Genomic DNA, 27,243 nt, shown 5'->3' with positions numbered 1-27,243 from the left:
TTACTTTGTTTTTCTGCTGCAGCACGAGCCCTCACTTGCTTTACTCAATTCTGGGAGTGAGTTTGTTGAATTCATCTGTGCAAACTGGCCGTGTTTGTAGCATTACTCTGATCTGCAGCGTGCGCCTTTCCTTATTTGCAGATCCTTCCACCAGCTGGATTCTACCTTGACCTCATTACCACAGTGAGCTGAGATTGGTATGGCGTAATGCATACTTTCGCTGTTTCCACAGGTTCAGAGCATGCTCCTGGTTAAGTTTTAAAAAGTTTAAATTTTTGAAAGCATGCCCGCAATGTATTTACTTTTATTGTGGAGTGTGTATTTTGGAACCGCTGCATTTATGGTACGCTGTTGTTTGAAAAGTTATTCTGAGCACTTTCGGCTACGTGATTTGCAGAGAGAGAAGTTGGGGAAACACCAATGCACCTATGTAATTTGCCTACGGAATGAAAGCAGCAGATTTAGATCTGTACAAGTCTGTACTAGATTCATAAGCAGACAGTGTGTCGTATAGAACAAGCTATACACAGCCTCTTGTACATATATAACAGCTATTGTTCTGTGGGAGCACCCTTTATGTGAAGCTCCTGTGGTGGCTCAGTGATTATTTTGCTCTGCTACTGACCTGAAAGATGCGGGTTTCCTAATGCCTAAAATTCCTAAAAAAAAGTATTGTGTGGAAGCACTGTGCGATGTCAGTGCACGTTAAAGAACCCCAGTTGGACGAAATTTCCGGAGCCCTTCACTATGGCGTCCCTCACAGCCTGAGTTGCTTTAGGACGTTAAACCCTCATAAACCATAAACCTTCATGTGCGGTGGTGTCCAAAACATAGCTTTGTTGAAGGTAACTTGGCATGTAATAGGCCACAGCTTCTTGCAATCACTTGAGAGCGTCTGTTGCAACCTGTATGAGGCAACATGCCCCCAGATCTGTCGCTGTGTATTGCAGTTGCTTGGGTATACTAGAATTCAAGACAACCCTTCGTCTGGTTGCCTTTGAGTCAGGTGCCCAAGTGGTTCAAAGTTGAAACTCTTAATGGACTACAGACACCTATTTTTAGTTGCATGTTTTCTTCTTGCAAATGATGCATTGGATCACACCGTAAAACAGCGCGCTTACACGGGACGAAGAAAGAAGACACGCACACACACAGCGCTGAACTTACAACTGCATGGTTTATTGCATTGCTCGCAATAAATACCGGAAAGGAATACAAAAAACAAAATAAAACAAAAAACCAAAGGAAGGCGAGGAAGATATCCTCCTGTCGCATCATATCGTCAATGGTTATTCAAGATATTTAATCTCTTTTCTTGTCAGTGCCATCGATGGAGTGCTAACGCATGACGCGCCTTTCCTATCTATGATGATTTTTTTTTTTCTGCTGTAAAATGCATATTATTTTATTTTTTCCTTGTTGTATGATGTATTTGGGTCTTTCGCCGTGATTTTGTGCTTTTCATTTTTCACAAGTGCTGTGTCATTGCCTTCATATATTTTGTTTCTGAACCCCACACTAGCCTCTGGCTATGGGTTCAGTCAGTGTTTTGGTAATTTGTATGGCGAAAGTAGAAATAAAATGAATGAATGAATGAAAAAAAAAGAATAACCTCTTGAATAACCTTGGTTGCATGGTTACTAGCCATTGCATGGTTACTAGCCAAAATTGTTTGCATGGTTACTAGCCAAAGTACAATTGGCCCCGTTTGAAATTCGCGCGCTGTGACGTCAGACTGTTTCGACCAATTGAAAAGCGTGACATTTCTGTCGACAACTTCTGCTTACAACGATGAGACATTATAGGCTTCCGCCTTAATACATAAGTTTTGTCTATCAAGAAGCTTGGAGTGGCTGCCCCAACCGGCAACGTGTCGCCGGACGAGTGGAGAAGACGTGAAGCGCTATACGATCATCGGCCAACGTGCCATCGTGATTCGTCGCCACCGACGACGTTTACGGAGGAAACTTAACTGATGCCGTGACCAGGAGGATGACCAGAGTTTCAACATAACTGGTGCCGTGACCAGAATGACCAGTGTTAGAAGTTAACTGGTGCCGTGAGGAGGAGGACCAGAGTTTCAACATAACTGGTGCCGTGACCAGAATGACCAGTGTAACAAGTTAACTGGTACCGTGAGGAGGAGGACCAGAGTTTCCCCAGATACTCCATGAATGCGATTATGTATGAAAAAAGTGCAGGTTGTTGTGGCGTGAATTTTTTTAAAGGCGCGAGAGGTTGGCAAGGTGGCTAACAGCGTTAACGGAGTACAGCGAGACGAATGAAGCAATCGCAACACTACGAGGCTTTAATACTTGCCTTGAGGTGTTGAGGAGATAGAGATATTGTAGCGAAAGCTACACTACTATAGCTGCAACGCGTTTCACTGTGAGCCTCCGAATGACCTTGAAACGACCTTGAGATAAGTCATGGCTAGTGTTGCTGTGCACATATACCTAACCATGTGTGTCAACATAGTGGACCACCTTTGACCTTGAACTTTGACCTGGAACGTTGGCAAGCGACACACATTTCACCGTGATCCTCCGAATGACCTTGAAAAAACCTTGAGGTAAGTGATGGTTGCACATCTGCCTTACCATGTGTGGTCCGCATTGGTGCTGCACCTTTGACCTTTCAAATTTTCGGTATAGGGTGGTAAGAAGCCACGTGGTAATCGCGTGGTGTCGCGTAATTCAATCAATCAATCAATCAATCAATCAATCAATCAATCAATCAATCAATCAATCAATCAATCAATCATTTTTTTATTCAAGACAATAATACAAAACTATTGTCTTGGGGGACCTGACAAAAGGCGGAAAAGTGCCTGACGAGGTCACGCCACCCTGTGGCAAGCAGCGGTTTGACACTCATGCAGTTTCAACAGAGTTTACATGCAGAGAAATGTCTTAGATGAAACTGTATCCCCCAACCCCCTTGTTATATATTTTTTACAGTGCAAGAATATGTACAGGAACGGAGTACAAGAATAAGTGCAGCAACTTCTACTTGCAATGCATGTTAACAAAACACTTCCAAACATAAAATACATGTAAACTATCGAGCTTGAAGCACATGAAACATAAAATTGAAAACAGGAAGAAAAACATGAAAACATGACACACTAGTCTTCCTTTAAGAATAATCCCTTCAGTGTTTTCTTAAACCTGCTTAATGAAAGATTTTCGGTTAATAGGTCATGAATGACGGGATAGCTGTTTAATAAATCTGCTATCTGACAGCTTAATCCTTGATGATTCAACTTGCAGTTGTGACGTCAGGGTATAGGTTAATAACTGTGCGCTCTGCTTTCGCTACGGGAAAACTGGACTCGGCAGAGTTGAACCACTTGTATTTTTAATTCTTCTATTTTAAGTGCCGTTCGCGTGCCGAGTGCTACCGTCAATACATGCGGAATTGGTCATTTTGCTTAATATTAATAGACACCTGGGAGCCCTCATGCCTCTCCTGGCGGAGTAGTGCTGGCCATTGCCATTCGATGGCATGTGCTGTCATCGATGGGGCTTTTGTGACCAAGGTTGCTGTTTCCCAGCAACCTCTCGATACTAATCTTTTATTTAACTGCCGCCTGCCACGGTGGTTAGTTCGCTCACAATCCGATGGGCAGTTTTTGATGACGCTACAAGGTCACGTGACCTATGTGACCCAGCTGCCACCTAGTTTACTTGCCTGGAGATTTTTCGTGAATTGGAAGTTGTTCGGTGTCAGAACGCCGGCTTCATGTCTCTGCAGTTTTTTGATATTCTGTGTCATAATTAGGGAGGCGCCGCTCCCTTTGTGTCACGGCGATGGAAGTGGAGGCTGCTGTGCCTTCTGTGGATCCCGGTGGGTCGGCAACGGCCGCCCAGAGGAAGCGCCTGTAGGCCCCGAGTGACTCCCCTTACGAAAATCGCAGATATGGGCCAGATATATTTTATATATGGCTGCATATAGTCATATATGGGATCATATACAGTTAAATAGGTCCATATATGGTCGTATATACGGCCAGATATGACCATGGGAAACCTGATATGCCGCCATATGCTGCTATATATGAGCGTATAAGACCACAAATACGGGCAGATACGGCCATAAGGTACCATATATAGTGGCATATACTTCTATATATAGTCGTATTTGCGTCCTTATATAGATGCTCTTTCTTTATATGGGGACATTCAAATCCTTATATGGAAACAATCTCGCAGATATGGAACATATCCTACTTCATATATGGGATGCTTGTGCCATATACTTCCGAACTTAAATAATTAACTTTGTGTCAAACATCATATTATTGGTTAATTAAGATAGTGAAACACACCGCACAACAAGGTACTAAACTTTGTATGATTGAGGCTTCAATCAAGTTAGACTGCTATTACTTAGCGGTGTTTAATTAAGGTTAATTAATGTGCAGTGCTTTAAATCACCTTCAACTTTGCTATGATTTAAATGCACTAATACATGCATATACGCGCTTTCTATCTTGGGTGGACTTTGAACCTTCCTGACGAACTCAACCTTCCTGACTGGGTCTAAATAAGTGGATTACAAGTCCAGCGAGTTGGTTGCGATCGAAATCATAGTTTTTAGGAACATTGATAGCTTATAGAGTCCCGAACGTACAACAAGCGCTTGGGGATCGAACTCAGGCCCTTCGCAAACGGGATGAATACTCAAACCATCAAGCCGGTGGTGCGGTGTACGTTCCTTCTTTGGGCGCTGTTCCCCTAAACTATGTCGTTCTGAAGGACTGGGAAACCTGCATTGTTTGCGGTAATGCCAGACTATAAATGTTTGCAAAAACGCTGCAGCATACAGCCATTTCTTGTCCAGGAGCGTAAATAACACATCGCTCCTTGCGGCACAGGGATGAAGATTAAAACGCTCTAGTATAAATGTCAGAGAAAGAATACAAAATGTTTGGAAATTCATCTATCTAGAGTTGCCAGCAAAACGCTTACAATGCAGACGAGAAAATCTCCACAGCTACACGTAAACCTTTTACCCATCGCCTTTTCCGCGCCGCCGAGTCTCCTTGGTGTATTGACCAAGCTCGCCATTCTAATCCGACTGTTGTGCCACAGCTGAACAGTTTGTAAAAAATCTTCTGCAAATAGTTCTTGATACTATGCGCGTTGGTCTTGTTTGTTTTCGCCTCAACTTTTTCTTCCCTCATAATCCACCCTCCCCTGCCGGCCGATATTCAGATGCCAGTTCTGAGACCGGCCGTCATGGGGAAGCAAGACATCCTTTATTTGCGTAATAAATGAGTCGCCGCTGTGTCCACGGTCAGCCACCACTCAGGGCGAAATGTTCCTTACCCTACTGAGCGAGAGATGGCGTTGCTGAAGCGGTGAAAAAGCGGACCCTCGAGACCCCCCCAGAAGAGCAGAAAAGCGACACATTGCCGCCTTCGGCGGTGCTCAGAAGATAGCTGGAGGGTGGGTAGTCCAGGTAGTCCAGGTCCGTGTCACTTTCGCCCTTTCTTTCGCTCCGAAAGGCACGCCGAGGGAACCAGAGCTTTGCAGAGGGCGTTGCAAGCGCGAGTGAAAAGCACCATAGCACCGTCTAGACCTGTCACCCCTCCCATTGAGAAGTTGCGCGTAACGCCCTTTCTCTTGAAAAAAAAAAAAAACCGTTCCGCACATGCTTTGCACGTGTTGGACTGCCTGGAAATCTGTTTGCGCTGACGCTTGCTTTTTCCTTCGTGCTAGAAGATGACGAGATGTGCGGCTCATGGAGCACGCTAATTCTTTAAAGAACAAGGAAACAAACCTAGCAAAGCATTGTTTCACATACAAATGCACGCCGTTTTTTGGTGATACTGATGTGTTGTTTCGTCATTCTGACCAGCGCAGTAGGGAAATTGCTGAAGCCTTTCACATTAAAAGGAAAGATAAAGGGTGCGTGAGTGCGCCATCTGTAACATTATCTGTAAGGGAAATGAAAATGCTACACAGTGGATAGTGGTTCTGTGGATACACACGTGCTTTTAAAGCGGTTTTTACCTTTTTTAGTAGTATGAGATGGTTGACATTGCGCATGTGCGCTGTTTTTTCATGTGTGTTGTTTTCGTGTGTGTATATAATGACATGCTTCTTCCTAATAAAAAATCAGTTGTAAGTTCAGCGCTGTGTGTGTCTGCTCTCCTTCTTGGTCTGTGTGTGTTTGCGCTGTTGAACCATCACTATGAATCTACACCAACTAGCCCAATCTGCAGTTCTTCTAGAGATTAAGAGGATTAGGAAAATGTACAAGGGCGATAGAAAGTCATGTGAGCAGCATGTTGCCTACGCACTGCGAAATTGTAATTCATGTCTGTAGCGTATTTGTGTTCGAATTAGGCGCCGCGCTGTTCGCATTTCTTTCTATCGCGACAGTACCCTCTCAGGTGCAGGTTCCAAGAAAGAGTGGTCAGCGACTTTTTTTTCTGCGCCGAACTTGAAAAAAAAACGAGAACTGACAGTGCATCAGGTGCACTTCGTGGAGCAGATTGTTGACGAAACCGCCGTTACCGTTGCGGCAAAAGCTGTGTCGCAAGTAAATGGCAAGTTCATTTAAGACGTGTAATTCGAGCTTAATACCTTTTTTTTTATGGCAGGGACATTTTCGCAAAATACTTAATTTTGTTGCGTAGCTGAGCAGTTCGATGTACGCAACTTTTTTGTCCATATAGTTGGAATTTCTTTACGTTTTTCGCTGAATAATAACGAGTATGTGTTTATTTGGACGTAAAATAAAGATAGGCGAGGCTGAAAAGAAAAACGAAAACACGCGCGAAATGCGCTTACCAGCTGCTCGCTTACGGCTAACAGAAAAAATGCTCTAGTTTGGTCAATCACTACGCAGTGGTTGGTACATTTAATTTATTGCCGATTGCAGCGCACCTGCATTCCCAAAACAATTTATTTGCAGAGCCATCTCTTATATTCAAATGCTCACTCATGTGCAAGCTAATATATTAACTACTTTTACTTTGAGAAATTTTTTACATCTAACAAAATAACTTCGGAAATTGAGCCAGGCGTCACACAAAGGAACAATGAGGCGATCACTGACCTTGCCTCACACGCGTCTGCCTAACGCAGCTGTTGATGTCAGCCTCCAAAATATTTGTTTGCGTTACCTGACCGGCGGAGGGCTTTACTGGCAAAAAAAAAAATAGTTTCGTTAGCGCGAGCTCTACGACTCTCTCTCACACTGCATGCTTAGTGAATTACAATGAAAATTCGTCAGAAATAATATACACGCGCAACATACCAAACCAATTTAGCAAGAGAAAACCGCCTACTTCAGCTTGCGCACAGAAGTTATCCAGGCTTGCCGTCTCTCGTTCTCAATCATTTCACAGACAACAATTCCGGGGAAAACCATTCTTGAATGGGAAAAAGTGTATGAACGCATTTTTTTTTGTACACTGGAAAATTTCACTATACCAACTTCCCGTCGACATGCTTGCATTGTTTTTTTTTGTCTTGCTATTAATCAAATGTTTTAGGGGAATCCCCCAAGGTGGAGTAGATTTGTAATAAGGGAGTAATTACTCATTGACGTCCACCCGAGCGCAGCCATACGGCCACAAAGGAAAGCTATACAGCTTTCACAGAAACTTCGTAGTTAAAGAAAAATTCGTCCTGGTCCGGGGTTTTCTGGTTTTCCTGGTTTTCTTGCTATTAATGTTTTTGTTATCGCTCGATGCGAGCGATGGAAAAGTTCTGCAAGATTTTGCTACACATCGAAAAGATTCACCATTACCTCCAAAATTTCTTCGGCAGTATATTACAAATTTCGAATATTGAATTTTTTTTCCAAAAATGTGGCACATATGTCCAGGAAATCTACAGAGTTCCACGGGCTGCTCTTGGCCGTTGATGTTGTGAGAACTATTGTGGCAGCACCCGACACAACAATACGTTTCTCCAGCCGCGGTGGCTCAGCGGTTATGGTGCTCGGCTGCTGACCCAAAAGACGCGGGTTCGATCCCGGCCACGGCGGCTAGAATTTCTTTGGAGGAGAAATTCTAGAGGCCCGTGTACTGTGCGATGTCAGTGCACGTTAAAGAACCCCGGGTGGTCGAAATTTCCGGAGCCCTCCGTTACGGCGTCTCTCATAGCCTTAGTCGCTTTGGGACGTTAAACCCCACAAACCAAACTCTCTCAACGTCGCGGCATTCCAGTCATGACTCACAACGAGCGGCAACTCCTCTTTTGTGCGCCCACGAGCAGGACGGCATGTGCTCACAATGAAAGAAAGAGTGTCAGCAGCGCGAGCAGCACGGGTACCAGTCGAGGCGTTGCTGAATCTATGCGCTCCGCCGGCGACGTGCCCACACAGAATTTCGGAAATGACCAGCAGGCATGAAAAAAGTTTAATATAATCGCTGTTTTACATTCGTTACAAGTCCGGATAGTGAAGCTGGCTGACTGGCTTCAGCATTGTAGTGAATTAAAACGAGGACGCAGCTATTATATCGCAGTTTTTCATGCCTCACTCATTGACGTCCCACTCATAGTTAAGTTATTGAAATTTAAACAGCAAGAGAAAAAATGGATAATAAATTATTTAGCAGTTGTAGGAACACCACGTGGTACTCCATGTATAATAATGCCTCACGCATCATTACAAAGAAGAAAACACGCACCCAAAAGTTAGGTGTCCATACTCCTTTAAGTGCCCTTACAGTTTGAAGAACAGGTGTCTAATTGACTCACATAATGAAATCAGCAGCATACCTAACATGCGCATACATAACATGGTCGGCTGGAATTGCGAAAAACGCATCGTTACTATACACAGACAATGGTAGTGCTATATACAGCATGTCTTCAGGATGAACACTGCTTTGCTTTATGCACATGTATTCCGCTCAGAGAAGCATGGGTGTGAGTAAACAAAAAGACTAAGCATTTCTTGCTGAGTATGTTACAGGACTTTTGTGTTAGGTATATCTTCAGGGCATTAATTGAATTAGGGAGAGCAAAGGAATTTTGCCGTGATGTATCGCATTGTGATGGTAAACTTCAGGAAGGGTTTAGCGATGTGAAATGCAATAAATTACTTTACAAAATGTAATGCACTTTCTAGTTTTCTTTGTATTGATCCATAAAAGGGTTTTAGATGGCGGGAATTCACCAATAATAATATAAAAATTTTAAACCGCTCTATGCAACGTGATACAAATCCATACAGAAAAAATTATAAGCGAAACATCGTGAAAAACTACATAAGCATGCTCAGAAAAACGACATCGTACCCACAACGCGCACGCACGCATGTAAAAAAAAAACTGCCCTAACCCGCTGAACCACACAGATGTATAAAAAACCGTAGTCTGAAACTACAGATGCCCGCTCCAAGAACGCCCCAAAAATCCACTGCCTATTACTCAGCGCATTCCTTCTCTTTACACAAAGCAACTCCTAGGACTCCTACCAGCGATGGCACATTGAAAACACCAAAGACTATGTAAATCCGCTCCCAGTTTGCACTCATGAATTTAGTTCCAAAATAGACTCTGTTCAAGTGGACCCTCGTGTGCATGCGCAAGCATGCATGATCTTCATGGAAAGAGTTGAAATTTTATCTTCGATATATAAACACAGCAGTAGGTCGAGCCACCCATAATTAGCGAAGTTTGTTTTCGCTTTCGGAGGGAATATCTTGGCGCTCTCCTAGTTGACTGCAAACTGAACGAGAGAGCGACGTCCACCTCCCCTCCCTCTTCCCTGTTACCCAGATGACGTCACTCGTGCTCGCCAAACTGCAGCGCATGGAGCCTATACCTAACTTCGACAGCACAGCCGTCGTTCGGCTAATACCCCATTCGAAACACCGTGTGAGAAAAAAAATGCAATGTAAATTATTTACTGGTCACATGTTAACAGCCCACTTTGTTCCGTCTACAGCAAGGCAAGCGAACAGCGCATGTGAACAAAACAAAATATTTTGCCTGTCTACTTTCAGCTGTTGTGCAGAACTAGCCTGATTCCTGTGTCTGGGTGAAGGGTCTACCGAAGTAGATATTTTTAAACTGGCTGCAAGTGAATGCCTCTCTGCAATGTAGAAAAAGAAGGCGATATGCGTGTTCGCGTTTCATTCCGGCTGGATTGTACAGCCGATCCTACTTATAATGAACCTGACGCTCACGCTCATTCTGTTTGCTTCTTAGTATGATGACTCCCCATATTACCGCAAAAAAATACTAAATCAGAGAAAGATAGCTTTTGTCTCTTGAATTGAAGTCAATTGTGCACGCAACCAGACCATATCACGGCGCTTTCCGAGCTCTCCAGCGCCGTCATGAGCTGCTTCGATGAGACCCTTGCTTTCGACGAATAAGCGCTAGTCCGCATTGTTCGCGTATGTAGTCTCGGCTTTTGTGGAGAGCGAATACACAAGTTTTGGCGAATGCAAATGGTCACAAGTGAAGTTTTGGAAACTGTAACCCTTAACGGAGGATTGCTGATATCGCAGGACGAATAGTACGAGCGGGAAGCGCCGGTGTTGGCATGCCGAGCATTGCTTTAGGGAGCCGTCAACAGTCGACCACTGGCGCCGCTCGTGGATAACAAATGATATCATTTTCATTGATGTGATCAATCGTCGAACATGCTTCTGGATAAAGCAGTTCAGCACCGAGTATTTGTGGTATGGAAGAAAGCGGATCTACCACGACCGGCAAGCGCCAGTTCTCCGGCTATCAAGTGTTTCGTCGCAATCATCCGGTCTTCTTGCAGTGATCATGCTGTGTAAGCAAGTATAGTTACAATCCGCGCTTCAGAAAGAGAATATTTAACATAGCTTGCGTTTTATGCCATACAAACGATCACAGGTATGCAGACAACGGTGGTACTGCAGTGCAGTCGACATTTGTGTATTCCCGCTGAAATTTCACGCGCACGCTGTAAATGCTGAATGACGAGTCATTAACTTGAAGCACTAAATTAGCGACAACGCAAGCAGTGTGCTAAACAAAGAGGAGAAGAAACAAGTGAGCAGCAGATGTCGAAATCAAGAGGGCCGAAGCAGTAGCGGGACGCGGCTCTGAGGCAAGATAACGGCCACCACCAATGACAGGGGTGGTCTCTGTTTGCATTTCGTAAGCATTTGAAACCGTCGAATGTTCGCCTGGACGCCGAAGAGCCTCTTAGTGCTCAACTTTTTGCTAAGATATCTTTTTCTCATTTTCCGCAAAGCTCCGTCGACTCGAGTGGCGATCGGTTCGACGGGATTTCAAGCAGCCGTGTAGCACGCATTGGGCATGGCAAGGAAAATACTAGCGATAACGTCAAGGGGAAGGATTAGAGCATTACGGAACAAACTGGTGTCATCCATAACTTAGCACTAACAAAATGCGGAAAAAAATGAGCTTAGGGTGGCCAAGTAACGAGCCGAACAAAGGTCGGCGTTTAGAGTGGCAGAGTGTACTCCAAGGGCAGCGAGTCACAGTCAAAGCTTATGGAATGTCTGATGAGCAGATGTGATGAAAAACAAGGGTACCTGACCCTGCCCGACTCAATTCAACAACAGATAATCGGTGGTCGATGGGAGGGTTCTTTTTCTTGTAAAATTCATCACGGATGACGATCCCCGTCTTCAACTTTGGAGTTAAAAGCGACCCTCAGATCAGGCAATTCAGTTCTTCTAGCCGTAAAACTGGAATTGCAGGCTTCTGCTCCTCCTTAAAAAAACTACAACAACATGTTGTGTGCTGCAATGGAGTACAGCGCACACAAATCCCCCCCCCCCCCCCACACACACACACACAAAAAAAATTCCGACCCAATTCGAGCAGTTATGCATGCAAAACAGTATATATCAGCGATCTAATTTTTCCAATGAAGTTTGCTGACTAACTGCTGTTCTCTGGTAGAAGGCATTTGTTGCGGAGTTTTGTGTGTTCATAACGACGAGCGCTAGATGAAGCTGAAAAGTGTTTTGTTTCATTCTAGGCAAGAGAAATCGAAGAAACATCGCGAGATGCACCTGGTCATCAAACCAGGGAAAAGTTTGGCGCCCTTGGTCACTCTATTCAGGTCGTAATCGCGTCGATTTAACCGGACATTGAAGATACCTCAGAACGCCGTCGGTTTTTGAAAATTTCAGCAAAGATAACGCCCTAACAAAATGACTGCCTGTGTTTTCACAAAAACATGCACTTTAGCTTCAACAAGTAATTGGAATTTTAAGGGGTTTGTTAGGAAATTAACATTGATAATTCCACCACACTATACGGCCACCTGGCCGAATAACTTGCATACAGAAACAGCTGTGGTGTACTGCTAATCATTTCTTAAAATATAAATTGTGAAACCGCAACTTCACAACATCATTTTTGTGTGCAAAAAACTCATGGAACCTATTTGTCCAAAACGGAAATTGCCGTTTGACTAGCTACATATTTTATAGAGAAGGCGCACCGTTACCTTTGATAACCAGCTGAAACGTTCCCGTAATCCACCCTGTCCTAAAGCAACAAACATGTAAAATGACGTGATTATGTGCCACAACGGGCAGCTAGTACAGGCATTCAAGAAGAGAAGACCACTCACCCATGGGGTGCCGAATCTGCGGAACAAGCAGATGCTAAATCTGCGAGCGAATGCAAACGTCAAGCTGCGCATCGTATCAATGTCTAAGACAGGCGATTGGGACCTTTGTGATTTATTTGACGTGATGTATAGTAGAATTCACTGCGCAGTGTCCAGCACAATTCGCTTTAGCAATCACTTCGAATATAACAGGTCTCAATCAAGCCTCTCTTTGGTTTATGTAGATAGGACGAAATATTTATTCGGTTCAGTTTACATAATACGTCCTACAGAGTGATCCGAAAACACGACGCAGCATGGGTATCGTTAGTTTTATTTATGTTGATAGAGATAAACGCGATATAAAGCCCCACCTCGATGGACATATACACGCGAAGCGCCTGCGCGCGCCGCGACGGGCGTCGAAAAGTGGCATGAACCTCCATGCTCCTGGTGCTGGCTCACTCTCCCTCGCGAGCCGACTGAAAAAAATGTCAAGCCGGGAACAAAAGATGGTTGGGGGGCGCTGAAAGGACGAATTAAACCGCGAAGAAAAGTTCGGGGAACACGAAGCTGTGAAGAAAAGAGTCCTCGAGAGCCCCGCGGTCCTCCGATTGTTGTCAACCGGACCCCGCTTCCGACGCGCGCGCTAGCGCCCGTACGCAGGCGCCGATATCTGACATGCACAGATATCTGCGCCCCGCTCGCGCCTGCTCGCGCGTCGCGCCTCGCGCATGCGCAGACGGGCTCCAGCGTACGCCCGTGCGCGTAGGCGCTCCCCCCGTACGCCTCGGAAGTGTCCATCGAGGTGGGGCTTTAAGGCGGGGGTACCACGGCGGCCATCTTGGACAAGACGTTAGTTCAACCACCAGGGCGGCTCCACTTGTCCGTGGAAGCGAAAAAGCGCTCCTCCGGGGCGGTCTGGTCCTCCTCTCTGCGTTACCTTGACCTCCTCTCGCTCGCATGGTGGCAGAAGGAGGCGGTTAGTCACGGAGGGGGGATAGACGCCCCGACAATGACGACCGACCGCGCTCGAACGTGTTTGGCACACTCGTACTGCTTCTTTCGCCCCCACGCACCCCTTTGCGGCCCTGCCATGGTGCCTGGCGATTCTTTTTTAGGAGGTACTATTTCGTATGTGACCTTTCGCGGGGCTAGTTGATGTGACATTGTGTTCAGTTGGAGTCAGCGCCCGTCCTGTCCGTCTTTCTGTGTGTTTTGTGTAGAATTTAGCGCTGTTTTTACTTTCCTGAACACAAAGTCTCTATATCTTTGACATTTACAGAAATCATGTTTTGTTTCCATTTTTCCAGAGTTGTACACGTTGTTTTATAGTTATTCTTTTCTCACGACCCTGAACAATATTTTGATGACCAGCAGCGGCAGCCACGGCAACCAATATTACAAAATAAAGCTTCGTAGGTTCCACTGGCATCCATAACAAAGGGCCACAAGACATCTATGGGCTATGGCCTTCGTAAAACAATATGGATGATGTCGAAATGGATGCAGCGGACTAGTAGATGACCTCTTGGTTTCAAAGGGCGGTTGCCATGTGTGTTGTCAAAGCCTTTTCTGCTGTCAAAGGCGCGTGACGCTACGCAGCTGCGGGTGTCGCGTGAGACTTGTGTGCTGTTGATTCCCGTTCGCCATGCAAATGTTTATTTCGCAATTCCAGGAAAAACACCTGCAGTGAAACATACACACTGCCAGTGTTATGTAGAATTCTAAGAGAAAGCTGATATGGTAACAGTAAATAAGAGAAAATGGGCAGCATAAGGCATATCAGAATGGTACAAACATATTGCGTTCAAGTCGTTGGGTCAGTAGCTGGGGAGAGGAAAAGAAAGCAATATCACAGTGTGTTAGCCCCCTTCATCTCCCACCCGTTCCCGATAATAGCTTGGGAGAGGTAAACTCTTTTGTGTTTCAGTCTGTGACGTAGAGATGCGTTGCAAATAATGCTGATTTTTTTTTTCCGCCCGCGCATCCATGCATGATAACAAAGATCCCGAAAGCGGCAACATTCTTTTCGTTCACTTTTTATTGTCAAATAAACCACTACCACCACCAAGGTTCGAAAAACGAGAAGGATACACTGGCTGTGAAATTTCGACTGGAGACTGCGGGACATAGCTGGCAAGAGCTAATAAGTACTCATTACAATCGCGTCGAGTTTCTCCCTACTGTGGCCTTAGCATAGCATTTCCATCCATTCATTGCAACTGCATTTTGTTGCCACACGAGGCAACGTTCCTGCTTTTCTGATATCGTTAGTGATCGGCACGAAATTGTGATAGTTCCAACAGTTCTGATTCCCTGCTGTCTTGTGAACACGGATGTGAGCGTGCGGCAGCATCTGTCTAGAAAATAAGCGATCGAATGTGAATATTGCACTACCCCCCCCCCCCCTCCCATCTTTTTGTACTGGCACAGTTTATGTAGTAAATTTGTATAGTAAAAGGCTCATTTTTTCTCCATTCCGAGGAATGCGGTAAGTCAGAGCTATACGCACCGTGGTAGCCCTCTAGCTGATGTCCGCAAGATCAGTGGACTTTTGCTTTCACGTCACTTTTCAACTGAAATCGCTTCTGCTGCTAGGTTTCGTTATGTTTGCTCTAGCATAAGAAAACATTTTGTGCTCACGCTGAGGTCTGGGGCGAATCAATCCTTGCACAATTAGTGAATTTCGGCGATAGGTAGCGGAAATTCGCCGATCTGGCCTCCCAGTGGTCTGCATTGTCCAGGAGCCGATTCGAAATATTTGGCGGCGTTTCAGGACAGCGCTTCTCAACCGATGAGCCATAGCGCGAGGCAGAGGTGCAAGATCGTGTCTTCGCCCTAGGATAATCATCTCTGGCCGCCTCCTCTCTAGCTACTCACAGCGTTCCCTGTGCTACTTCTAACATGGAGCGCCCGGTAGCTCTCTCGCTGAAAAAAAAAAAATCTTTTAGAATAGCTGTGGAAACTGCGCAACTCAAGCGTATCGGAACCGGTTGTCAGAGCGTCAGCCAACACAGGGCATTCGTCCCGTGGATACATGAGCCCGACAGAAGTCGAGTTGAGTGAGTCCGCATTTTGAGGGAATGTGAAAAAAAAAAAAATCGAGGAAGAGAGTAGAGCAGTCTCGGTTTTCCTTCTCAAAAGTTGCTCTTTTGAATACTCAGCTCGACCTGCACTCTGATCGCATTTCTTTTGATCGTGATAGTACGTTCAAAAAAGCGCTTGAGTAAGAGGCCTCAAGGGTCCAACTGCAGTCCAACTGCAAATTTTGCAGGAACACTTATTTCGTCTGTCGTGTTCAAAAAAAAAAAAGCCCCAAAGAACCGCGCGCTGTCTTATTCGCAACTCCTGCCAAGAACCATGATACTGTCAAGCGCCGGCTCACATTTCCACTCTGCGCAGTGAAGAGGTAAATTAGATCCAGTTCCCTTTTCTAGCGATTTTGAGTGCTCCCATGCTGCGAATTTCATATACCACACCAACTGCACAATCCGCAAAGCATTCACCATGCCTCTTTTCGCACTGGTGCTTTTTTCTTCGCCCATAACGTGTGCACAAACCGCTGAGCTGTCTCGTGGCCGAGAAAACAACAGGCACGCCATACCTGGCCGCAATATTTTTCATGGTGTGTAAAAGCAAGGCTTTTCTCTAGTTGTCTAAGCAGGGATAAGATTCCTTATACAGTGCTAGCATGCGTCAAGGTGCGGTTAGCTCGTCAACATATCTAAATATTCGCAGGACAGAGCCGTCGTCAGCAGAAGGTGCTAAGGCACGGTCAATGGAAGATAAAAATATATTGCATAGCACCGGTGCAACACCAGATCCTACGCAAATGCTATTTTTCTGAACAAACATGTCTGTTCCAAAAGAAACAACAGTGGAGCTAAGCACAACAAGAATCTTTCCACACTAATACCTGCTAAAATTTGAAAGGATGTAGCCCCATTGAAATCAGTACACTCGCGTAGTCTCGAATGCCTTCGCGGAGCTCCGTTGACTTGAATGTATGTCAGCCGAATGCCGTTGAATAGTTCGTGCAGCTGCACAAGGCGACATTCGACTCGAATGACACTCGGTTGGAAGGTATTTGAAACGCCCGTGTAGCAGAGATATTGCTAATATCAGCTCGTGATGCTTTCTTAGATAACAGCATGCGATCAGACGCGAAAGCAATTACATCTGCTATGAAATAGTTTCCAAGTATTTGCGAAAACAAACTAATTTTCACAATGTGCTGCAGCACCGATCGTCACTATCATGATTTCCAAATAGCACCTCTTTTTGCCATGTGACAACGCAATGAAAGTGCCATTCGTTCATGGGGAGTGCACTTCGTGAAAGTATCACTAAAGTTGCCCGTGTGACATGGGTATAAATCCCCCCACGCACGCGCACAAACACGTTCAAACACGGAAAATGGTACGGTTTCAAAAATCATCATACACGGTAAACCATTTTTGAAAAGTCACTAAATTGCATTTGAGAACTATCAAAATGTAGCAGTTACTACTCAAACATGCTGCCACTTCATTTTCAGAAATTATTACTTTTTATCGTCACGTATATACAAGTACGCTGGACGAAGTTCCTACGGTAAACTCAGATTTCTGGATTTCCTGCAGCGCACACAGACCCCCCACCCCGGCGGCGCAACATGTAGGCTCTCAGCCCTCATTTCTCTTCACTGCTGCCGAAGAAAAAAAAATCGACTACACGTCTTTCCGGGTGGACGGTCGCTTTTAGATAATGGGACTCTGTCAGCTAGGGGGATAGGGGAAATTAACAATAACGCTCCTGCACACTGCTTTGTTTTCTTTCTCCACATGGACTCAACAAACGCACTCGCGCAAGGCTCGCAAGGTCTCGCGTATTTGTGTGTGTGTGTGTAGCTATTTTCGTCTTGTTATATGTCCGCAGCTGTATCCATGAGCAGGCATACCGGGGAGGCTAATAGCGCAGAGAAAAAAAAAAGCTGCTGTGTTGGTACTATCATGTCAGCAGTTCGGATACTCGAACCTGTACTAACGGCTTACTATATTGCATTATGCCAAGTTTTCGATTAGCGTACCGTCCTAGCGGCCGCCAGGCGGAGCACGTTTGATGTTAGTGGTTCAACAGCGACACCAGACACTCACAGAGAAAAAGACGACGTACAAGGAGGCTCCTTCTGTGTGTCTCATCTTTCTCTGTCAGTGTCTGGCAGGGCTGTTGAACCACTATAGATCAAGTACACTCAACCCCTATGAATCAACTCCAAGTAGCCCAATCTGCCGTTCTTCAGAAACGCGTTTGCAGAGTTGCCTGAACGCCCTTGAATATTTTCGGCGAAAATGTATTTATAATTGTGGGTGCAGGTGGTCTCCAGAGCAGTAACGGGCAGTGCTGGCTTCAATAGCCAAAAATGAAAGGGGTGAGTCATCTGTGGACACGCCTTCCCCGGTGCACTTTACCCGGCTACGCTGGCGAACCTGACCGCGTCTTGTCGCTTGAGTCTGGTGACTGTCAGAACCACGCGTGTAACTGCGAGCGCCTAAGGGCTACTGGCAGCACATTCCCCCCACCCCCCGCAGTTGTTGACCGAGCAAGCGTCGTTCCTGGAAAGAAACGCGCAACGCACCGCTTCACCACGACGGTGAGAGCAAGTGTTGGGTGCCGCGCTAAAGATTTTTATTACAAACCCCACTGCGCCCAGGGTGGGTGCGCCCTGACAACTTCTACCTACTCCCCGCAGCAGAGGCACACAGGTCTGTCTCCTCTTTCTAGCCTGGCCTTGGCTGCAGAAGAAGCTTGGATTGGAACGGCCGCATTTCAATCGCCTTCGCAAAACATCAGCTTCGCAGAACTGTGAAACCCCTCCCTATTGTAAGCAGCGTGACGTCAAAAAGTTGCGGCCCGGTGGGCAAAATTGACAACTTTTGGTTCTGAGCCTGTGTTGTTGGTCCCGAGGGCTCCTTCGCCGCCTTTCTACCCCGATTCGAGACGCCTCGCCGGCCCTCACAGGATAGAAGAGGGGAAACGCTTGCGCTGAATGACTTAGGCCGGGTGGCAGGAGCGCGCTCCAGGCGCCAGTGAATCCGGCCGAGAGGTCTGCTGAGTAGCTGCTAGGGTTGTGGGCTAGGTCTTGACGGAAGTCAGTTTTCTTTGCACGTGTTGGCCTGCCTGCAAATCTGTATGCGCAGTCGCGTTTTTTTTTCTTTTTCAGGTGAGAAAAATGTACAGCCTAAGATGTGTATCCCAGAAAATAGTGAAAACATTTTTTTTTCTGCCAACTTGAAGGAGCGAAAATTGCTAATTGATCACGTGCACTCAGTGGAGCAGATTGTCAATGAAAACGCTGTTACCTCAATGGGGAAGTGTGTGTCCTAAGTGAATCAACTTGAAATTCGAGGCCAATACAATGGGGTTTTGTTACGTTTTGTGCTAATAATAATAAACACAATCTTTATGTGAGCATAAAATAAAGTGCCTCTAAACAGATATGTGAAGCTGAAGAGATTACCGCGCATGCGAGCACACTTTATTTGCAGAGCCATCGCTATATGTGCTCATTCATGTGCAAGCAAACATTCTGACTTAGAAGTTACATTCAGCCAGAGCAATGCCTACTCCCGTAATATCTTAGAATTTCATGAAATATTGAGGAAAATAGATGTCTGTGTAAATTATGGCAGATTTTTTTGCACGTTTCATGATCATGCACATAGAAGCAAGCGCTGTGGCAAATGCTATTTCAAGGCCTTGGAATGCGAAGACAATGCAAAGCATGAGGAACCGCCCTGAGCAAGAGGCTGAAGCGTTCGTCAGATCTGGTTAAATGTAGAGTTCCGGCCCCTTCCAATTAGGTTTTTTCGTAACCGCGCTGATGAAAATCTGGTCGTAAATGTTTATCAGGTAGACAAGCACCATTTTGAAAATACTTATGGTCTTTCTTCTAATTTGTGAATACGGATCGACACTAACGTCATTTTATGTCAAAAACCAGGTCAAAAAACAATTTGCGATGTAAAACCTGCGTCCCACATAACCTTGCTGAATTATCCTGAAGTCATTGATGGTGTTGGTGAGAGGGCTTCGAAATCTGCTGAAAAATAGCTCTTAGACGAAATGTTTTCACCAATGTCATCCACAGACCACGCAGCCGAAGGACTTCATACCGGTTTCCAAGAAATTTCACCGGAAGCTCTCGGCCCCTCGTGTTCACGGAACTATCCTGAGTAGTAGTAGTAAGTGGCTTTTATTGTAAATGAAAAGGAAGGTAAAAGGATTCTTGCCAGCCCCGGCATCTGCTTTCATGTCTAGAAGCACCTGAGCTGGGGCTGGGGGAAGGAAATGGAAAGCGAGATGACAGTGAGGGGGAAAACAAAGGGTAGAGAGAGAGGGGAAGAGGAGGAAATACCTTCCCACCTGCTTGTATTTCCATTACGCGAGGCGATACAGCCAGTGGGGAGGACCGCAAAAAGTTTTAGCAGCCTCGCGTTGCCGGCGACCTGACACGTGAGGCGCGCACTAAGGGAGAGGGCGACCGCGCTCTCTCTCTCACACACACACATACACACACACTACGCTCCGCAAGCTCCCCCTCTCACTCGCATGCACCAAGCTGCCCCGCACGCCCGCAGCACAATTTTCTCCATTCTTGACCAGAGCGGAATTCCAGCCATGACTAACAATGAGGGACACCACCCCTTTTGAGCACCCGCGAGCAGGTTGACACGTGCACATAGAGGAAGTGCCAGCGGTGCGAGCAGCAAGCGCACCATAGCAGACTTCCATATTTATGCAACTCACCTACTCCTATCTAGACACTACACGCGCATTCGTGCAGGGACATTCGCACCAAATGTAGCTGTACTATTGCGGAGCAGCTCTTCCGGAAACCGCGCCATTTACGAGAGCTAGTTTTGAATCATAATACCCTGTAGCGGAGACTGACAACTAATTGCATTTCTAACGATTTCGGAATCCGTGGTTTGCACACCGCTGAGGGAAGGTACTGGTATTTCATACAGTGCAAACAATGGCAAGAGATGCTGGCATTGTTTTTGCTGCATTGTGCGCATGCATATCACCAGCTACGCTCCCATATACCTTTCAAGGATGTTATCCGTGCATTCTTTTTTTCTTGCAGTGTGTGATTGACATATAATTGTGGGGGCATGCTTTGCATTCACTACAATGCTAGTGAAATCACACTGTCCACACATGCACTTTTCCACCGGTAGAGGCAGAAGCGGAAGGCTTCATTCGCTTCCATTGATGTGCATTTTCAAAAGACAAACGCATGTTCCTTATAAAAACAGGACCATTTTATTGCAACATCTGCTAAGCACGTTCAGATGCCTTGCACAACTCCCCCGCACATCATGGTGGCTGCCTGCAAGCAAACAAGTCCATTCCAATGTCATATGCGAGTCTATTTCCAGGAAGTGACAGGAAATGTCAGTGCTCAAAAGCGGGTATTAGCTTGTTCTTTACTGCTCAACCATTGCAGTTACTTTCCATTGACTTAGTGTTTCAGGAACACGCAAAGACATATGATTACCTCTCATCATACAAAAATGTGAGGGCAGTAACGGAAAAGGAAAGAAAATATGTGCATAAACATAGCAAGTGGACTGAAAAGTCCTTACATACGTCTAAATCATTTGCTACCACTGTAACAATGAGAGCAGATAATATGTTAGGATAAAAGCCTGCTGAGCACGATAGAAACATATTCTGCTTACGCCATACAGGGTGATACAAAGCTGCTGGAACAATGAAACACTGCTTGTTTTTCTTGATAACATGGTTGGCATGGTTCTCACTGTGTCAAAGGAAGTACACTGAATAGTGCACAGAGCAGAGTTTTCATCTGCGGCACTTGAACATCCATCACTTTCATCACAAGTTTTGCTCTCTGGCCCCTTTTTCAACACTACAGACAATAAAAAATGAGAAGTTGGGCTTCTTCGACATCCCTAAATTGTACTTCACAATTTATTCTTGCAGCGAAGTAGGAGAAGAAAAATTTACTTGCAGTGAATACGAAACAGAAGCATGCACTGACTAGCGCATTTCTCTAGCCCCAGTTATGCAGTGAATTTCACGAGCACAATTATATTTCTTTGAAAGCACCGGCCTCCTAGCACGAAACTAGAAGATAATCAGCATCATAGGCACGTGCTAGGTGCATGAATGAAGAAAATTGAACCTCCTCAGCAAAAAATTTCAAGTGCTAAGAACTAGTTTATCACCGGTACTAAAGTATCTGCAGTAGCTACGGCTCGCAGTGCGCTTGTACGATTTTTCATCACGCTTTGCCCCTCCCTCATCATAATCTACACATAAGCTGCCCAATGCCACTCGCATAGAAAGGTGTCCATCCCCCCACAACGCAAACTGCCGCTTCCTTGCACTGCGGGCTCCTAACGAGCTCAGGAGGAATGCAAAACGCAAACGCGAAATGTTTTGCGCAATGCAGAATCAGCAGGTGATTTTATCGCCCTGTATAACCTGTAGTATATTTTTTAGACATGCCAACAGTTTATAGACTTACTTCAGAGCGGAGTGAAGAAAAAAATTCCATCTGCCACATCTGGGATCCAACCCGCGTCGTGCGCATGCTCAGGACGAGAGTCGTCATATACATAAAATATCCCTCAATGCCCTCTGTGACTTTTAAAACTCATCGCTTATTTCTAAACACAAGCTCCTCAACTCTCCAATTTGGAGCCACTTCTACAGGCCCCCAGCTAAGGAACAAATAATTATGCAGCAGATTTCTGCTCTCGCCTTACGAAATGTCACAGTGCCGTGACACTGGTAATCTTGCACACGCGTTCATGAAAAACCGCACTCGATAACACACACTACGAGGTAGCTCACGCACGCGACACAGGTGCAGTTGGGACTTCAATGCACATACTAATAACAAAATTGTGGTCCGAATGGCTCACCTGCGTTTGGCCCTGACATCAGCCATGCGCGTAAGAAGCTTTGTCATCGTCGACCTTTTGCGCTGAAGGTATTTCCGCCGATTCCCCATTTGACACTTTTACACAAAAATAAACTGGCAAGATAAAGTGATAAAAAACGGCGCTGCACACAAATACAAAAGCACAGTAAAAAAATACCAACAAGCAAAACAGCACGATACGCCCATGACAGCCTACTAAGCAGCCGAAGAAACGACCGAAAGGCAGGAGAGGTTTCAGCGAAGTCAGTCGTCTGTCTCGTAAGTCTTGCTTCAAAATGTTTGGCAGCGCCACTGTCGTTGACCGGCGGAACTCCATTGTTGAGTCAAAACGCCCGCGAGATTCAAATGCAGCAGCCCCGTCGACCAACAAAGGGGCGAGTGCGAGCTAACATGAGTCGTTTATCATACCAAAATTTACATCACTGGTAGTATTAAGACCAGAGACTTCAGTTCCTGTCAAAAAAGCTTGGAATATAACAGTGATATTTCGCGCTGGATGTATTTTGCGGAGGTTACGGCGCACCAAAAAATGGCGCAATTGAACGGCGCAGTACTACCGTTCTGTTTGTCATAGCGAAATGCCGCTCGAGAGGATTTCGAATATTTCCTAAATATTTCGTGTGCCGAATTTGTTCCCTATACGACGTTTACTTGCTTCTAAAACTCAGATCAAATAAGCGCAGTTTCTAGGTTACGACCAACTTTGAACAATGAAAACTAAAAAATTATGACATGTAGCTCAATGAAATTTTCAAGAATTAACAACATGGGTACTATCTACAATCCTGCTAAATATGTTTGTGATTTATAAATTGGACTAGGAGTTATTAATGCGTCATTCTTTTAAATTTCACACTTATTTATGGCACCAGTTCTAAATAACTACCCAATATAACTCAATAACTTGACGCAAGGTTCTCGAGTCACACTTCATCTAAAAGCTGCAGAAGCAGTTTTCTTTTCGGAGCAGTAGTTTTCGTAAAAATCCGGTCCAACGCAGGCAAGTCGAGCAAAAATATCGTTTTATGCCCCTCGCTCTTTTGCTCACTGCTATCATACTAACGTGAATAGCTTTTAGCGACACTTACCATCGCAAAGAAGATACAATTATCTTTACAATGCGCTCAATATCATTTTTCTAGCGCAAACGGATGAGCCACACCGCTCACACAAACATGACGAAAAACGGCTGCTGACCGCCGCTAGCGTGGTACCGCCGCCTTAATTTCACTAATTGTTCTTTCGAGCTCCTTGAACGCGCTAGTCGCTTTCTACACTAGTCCGCTTTTCCCTGTCTCGCACGGCCGTCTTGGCTCCCTCCAGTCTCCGACTGTACCTTTGAATGGGGAACTCGGGGGGCGGGTGATCGCAAGGGCAGGAAGGTAGTAGCGAAGCTGCTTCTCTTCCTAGAATGCTCCTAGAAGTTTTTTTCTTTATCAGCGTTCAAGCAGAAGGAAAAAAGAACGCGCTGTGCAGATTTGCAACACGTACAAATCATGTGCAAAACTGGCCTTTTTAAAAAAAAACCCGCGCTACGCGCAGCTTCACAATGGGAGAGGTAACCGGTCTGCCCGGTTGTGGCCCGGTCAGTTGTCCGTAGTTGGAGGGAAAGGGCTCTTTTAACTGGAACCGGCAGTGCCCCCCCCCCCCCCCCCCCTCTGCGAAGCTGTGTGCGTCACTGTCTGTTTTTGAGTTCACTTGAGATCCCCGTGTTGTCGCCAGCAGAGACCTCTTTTTTATTTCTTGTTTTTGAGGTTTTCTTTTTCTTCGCTTCTCCAGTTCTTCATGTTTTTGTTTACCGTGCCATTTCCAACACAGCAAACACAGCGATGTTGGTGCGCGGCTCATCCTGAGTGGTCGGTGCAAGGAGCAGCAGTTGCTAGTGGCGCTGTTAAGGAAGACATTGGTCGGTCTGTTGCACAGAGCTAGAAGCCGGAAGCCGGCTAGAAGCCAGTGTGCTCCGCACTTTCCTGCCGGGCGAGCAATTTCCGGTTATACCCGTTGTTGCATCCACTTGTTTTCACCTTGAAATCATGGTACAGCGCCACACTTGTGCGATTTGAGGAAGAAGACACTTTTTTACGTCGCTAAAATGACCTGCGCCAAGCATGCATGGGATGATCAGCCATCGGAAGGATCTAGGGCGCAAGTGAGCTGGAAAGACGAAGGTTTCTGTGAACCTGCAATCATCAATATTTCAGGTAAGCGTGAACAACCATTTACTGTTTTTCACGTATTGCTTTGTTGTTTACCTCTGTCAGTGCTGTCGGCAGTTTTCGTTCATAGGGCTACAAATTAAGCTAAAGGGTATCATAATGCATGATTTATTTGTAAGCTGGGCCATGTGCAGTCGGAGAGTAATCTCTCATTTTTCAGTAGCGAATTTTTTACCGCCACCGAGTTGCGTTCCTGCCAGCGGTAGTTCAAGTGCATGATATGAATTGTGTAACGCAAAAAATATGAAGGATTAACCTCGCTAAGCACATTGCGATGCTAGTTAGTGATGTATTTTCTAAGTAACGAGACGTAGACAACAACCTGTTATGGATTCTGTCATATGCACGTATCAGGAACTGAACCCTTTTCATTGTCGTAAGTAATAGTGCTAATTATATTTTAACACGGGATCAGCATTGCGGCGTTCTGCGTATCTAATTAGGTTACAATGACCCCATTACATTTGCCACAAGGCTTGCGCTCTACAGCTAAGCAGGAGCAGTGGAATTAAGAGCTGGTACGCGTTTTATTTCGGGGGGTTAGTGCGAACGAACGTGTTTCAGAAACAATTGGCGTATACCTGTTTTAGTTCGCGGTTGTGCCAGGAAACTGTAATGGTAAAGCCCCCCCCCCCCCCAAAAAAAAAACAAAAAAAACATGAGACTAAGCTTTTAATATCCCAGAATGCATTTTACGGTAGGGTGTCTCAGATTCAGTGCATAATTCTTCGACTTATGCTACTGTGGCCATGTGCACAAGTTCTGCGCAGATTTATATCATGATCGCTCTAAATTATCTCCCACGCAGCCTACACAACGGTCCTGCCGACCAAGAAGGGGCGGGAGCTCTCCGGAAAACTGCTGTTGCTGGCCTTGGGCACTAAACTCAGCGCAATGAGGAGCGAGAAAGAAAAGCATCGACGATAAGAAGCATACAGAACTATAGAACCACAAGAGCATTAAATGGACCCCAATAAAATTTCCTGCGCAATTTCTGTGTGGTAATTGTGTTACTTTGGGGAGAGGTATATACATATGCTATATGATTATCAGAAGCTTTAGAGCAGCATAAAATCGAGTGGTTTTTCAATTTAAAGCAGTACTTAGAGATATATTGGATGGCATTTTTTAACGTTTACAGATTTTTATTTTAAAAAGTGCGAGAGATATGTCGGTGAGGTCAGTGAAGGTGGACCGTACAGCAAGACGGGCATTATGTACGTAATAGAGCTCAATAATCAGAAAAATGATTAATTATAGTTAACTAATCAGCTTTTATAATTTTGATTTTGGGGCGTAAGTCTGTATCGCGAAACTGAAGGCCGTGAATAAAAAAAGATAACCTTAGCTTTCAAATTTTCGTAATCGTTAATAGGGCTCGAAATACTGAACATACCCACTTGCAAGCTCGGTGAATTGCCTTGTCCGCTTCGCATATTCATAAACGCGTCGCTGCGCGTCGTATCGTCGCCGAATTCAAAGAAACTTTCTCTGCATCATAAAATACACAAACGGCGTCCGTGTTTGAGGCATAAAAAAAGTGACCGACAGTTTTATGCATTTTCAATGCGGGTAAACCAACTCAGCGAGCTTTGAACTGCGTAAACTCTTCAGCTTGTCACCGCATTTCGAGTGGTGTTTTTAGACAGCCACGGCAATAGGTTAATATGCCATTGATAAGCGTTTGTGAAGCGCACATCATGTGCAGGATTCATAAAAGCAATCACATTTTCCATCTACTGCTGTGCTCGAGCTAAACGGTCAAAGGTGAGATAAGCCTGCATACGTTCCCTCTAGGCTGTAAGCTCGAGAAAGAATACATAGTTAGGCTCATTTAAATCAGTGCTGGCAAGTCGGTTACTCGTAATTAATATCCTAAGCAGCGCGATAAAGTGAAGACGACGAACAAACACCGAGACTTGAGCATTGGCTCTGCAGCTGATTCCGTTGCGCCTATTTTCTTTCAGACCTCCTCGTTTTTCCGCGCTGCTTAAGATTTCCAGCGTAGAGAAGATTCGCGTTAAGAACCTGTGACTAAGGCTGCGACAGATTTCAGCATTCATTGCTTCTCAAGTGGCTTCTTCTGGAGTACCCCCAGTGAGCGATTATTTTGGCTGAAATAAATATATGAACCATCCTTAAAGAAATATTTTTGAGCTTCAACATCTTGACAAAACACCTGCTTTGCAAAAAAATCACAAAATATTATTCCTCCGTGGTTCAATGTGTGCTATGCTTGCATTCAGCATGGACTGTGAATATGAATTGTAACGAATAAAAGTATAAATGGCTGCTGCCCGCTTTTAAACTCCTTATCATGAAATACTGCGACCAGCAGTAAGAGACGCAATTGAAAAAAATCCTCTTTTTTTTTTTTCTACCGTCACGAAATCAAGAACCAAAATAGAGGAATTTCAAAATTTCAGTACTGTTCCAAACAGGAGTGCGTCAGCTTGACCGCAATGCCTTGGTAAGAATTAAATCTCTGACTCGGCGTCGTACGTCAGAAACAAAGCAATGGCTT

The 27,243-nt window shown here is 45.2% G+C and overlaps 1 long non-coding RNA gene across 1 annotated transcript; it reads left to right on the top strand.

Annotated features, from left to right (window-relative positions):
- The first annotated feature begins 24,584 nt into the window (after window positions 1–24,584).
- Window positions 24,585–25,646, top strand: LOC149336486 (uncharacterized). Its single transcript, XR_016284516.1, has 2 exons — window positions 24,585–24,704; window positions 25,528–25,646. It is a non-coding gene; the product is annotated as an uncharacterized LOC149336486 (long non-coding RNA).
- Window positions 25,647–27,243: the final 1,597 nt, after the last annotated feature.

Source organism: Amblyomma mixtum, chromosome 7 (assembly GCF_055824585.1).
Source record: "Amblyomma mixtum isolate Tamu chromosome 7, ASM5582458v1, whole genome shotgun sequence".
Taxonomy (NCBI): Eukaryota; Metazoa; Arthropoda; class Arachnida; order Ixodida; family Ixodidae; genus Amblyomma; species Amblyomma mixtum.
Note: the sequence above shows the minus strand (reverse complement) of the source record. Positions and strands in the feature narration are given on the sequence as shown.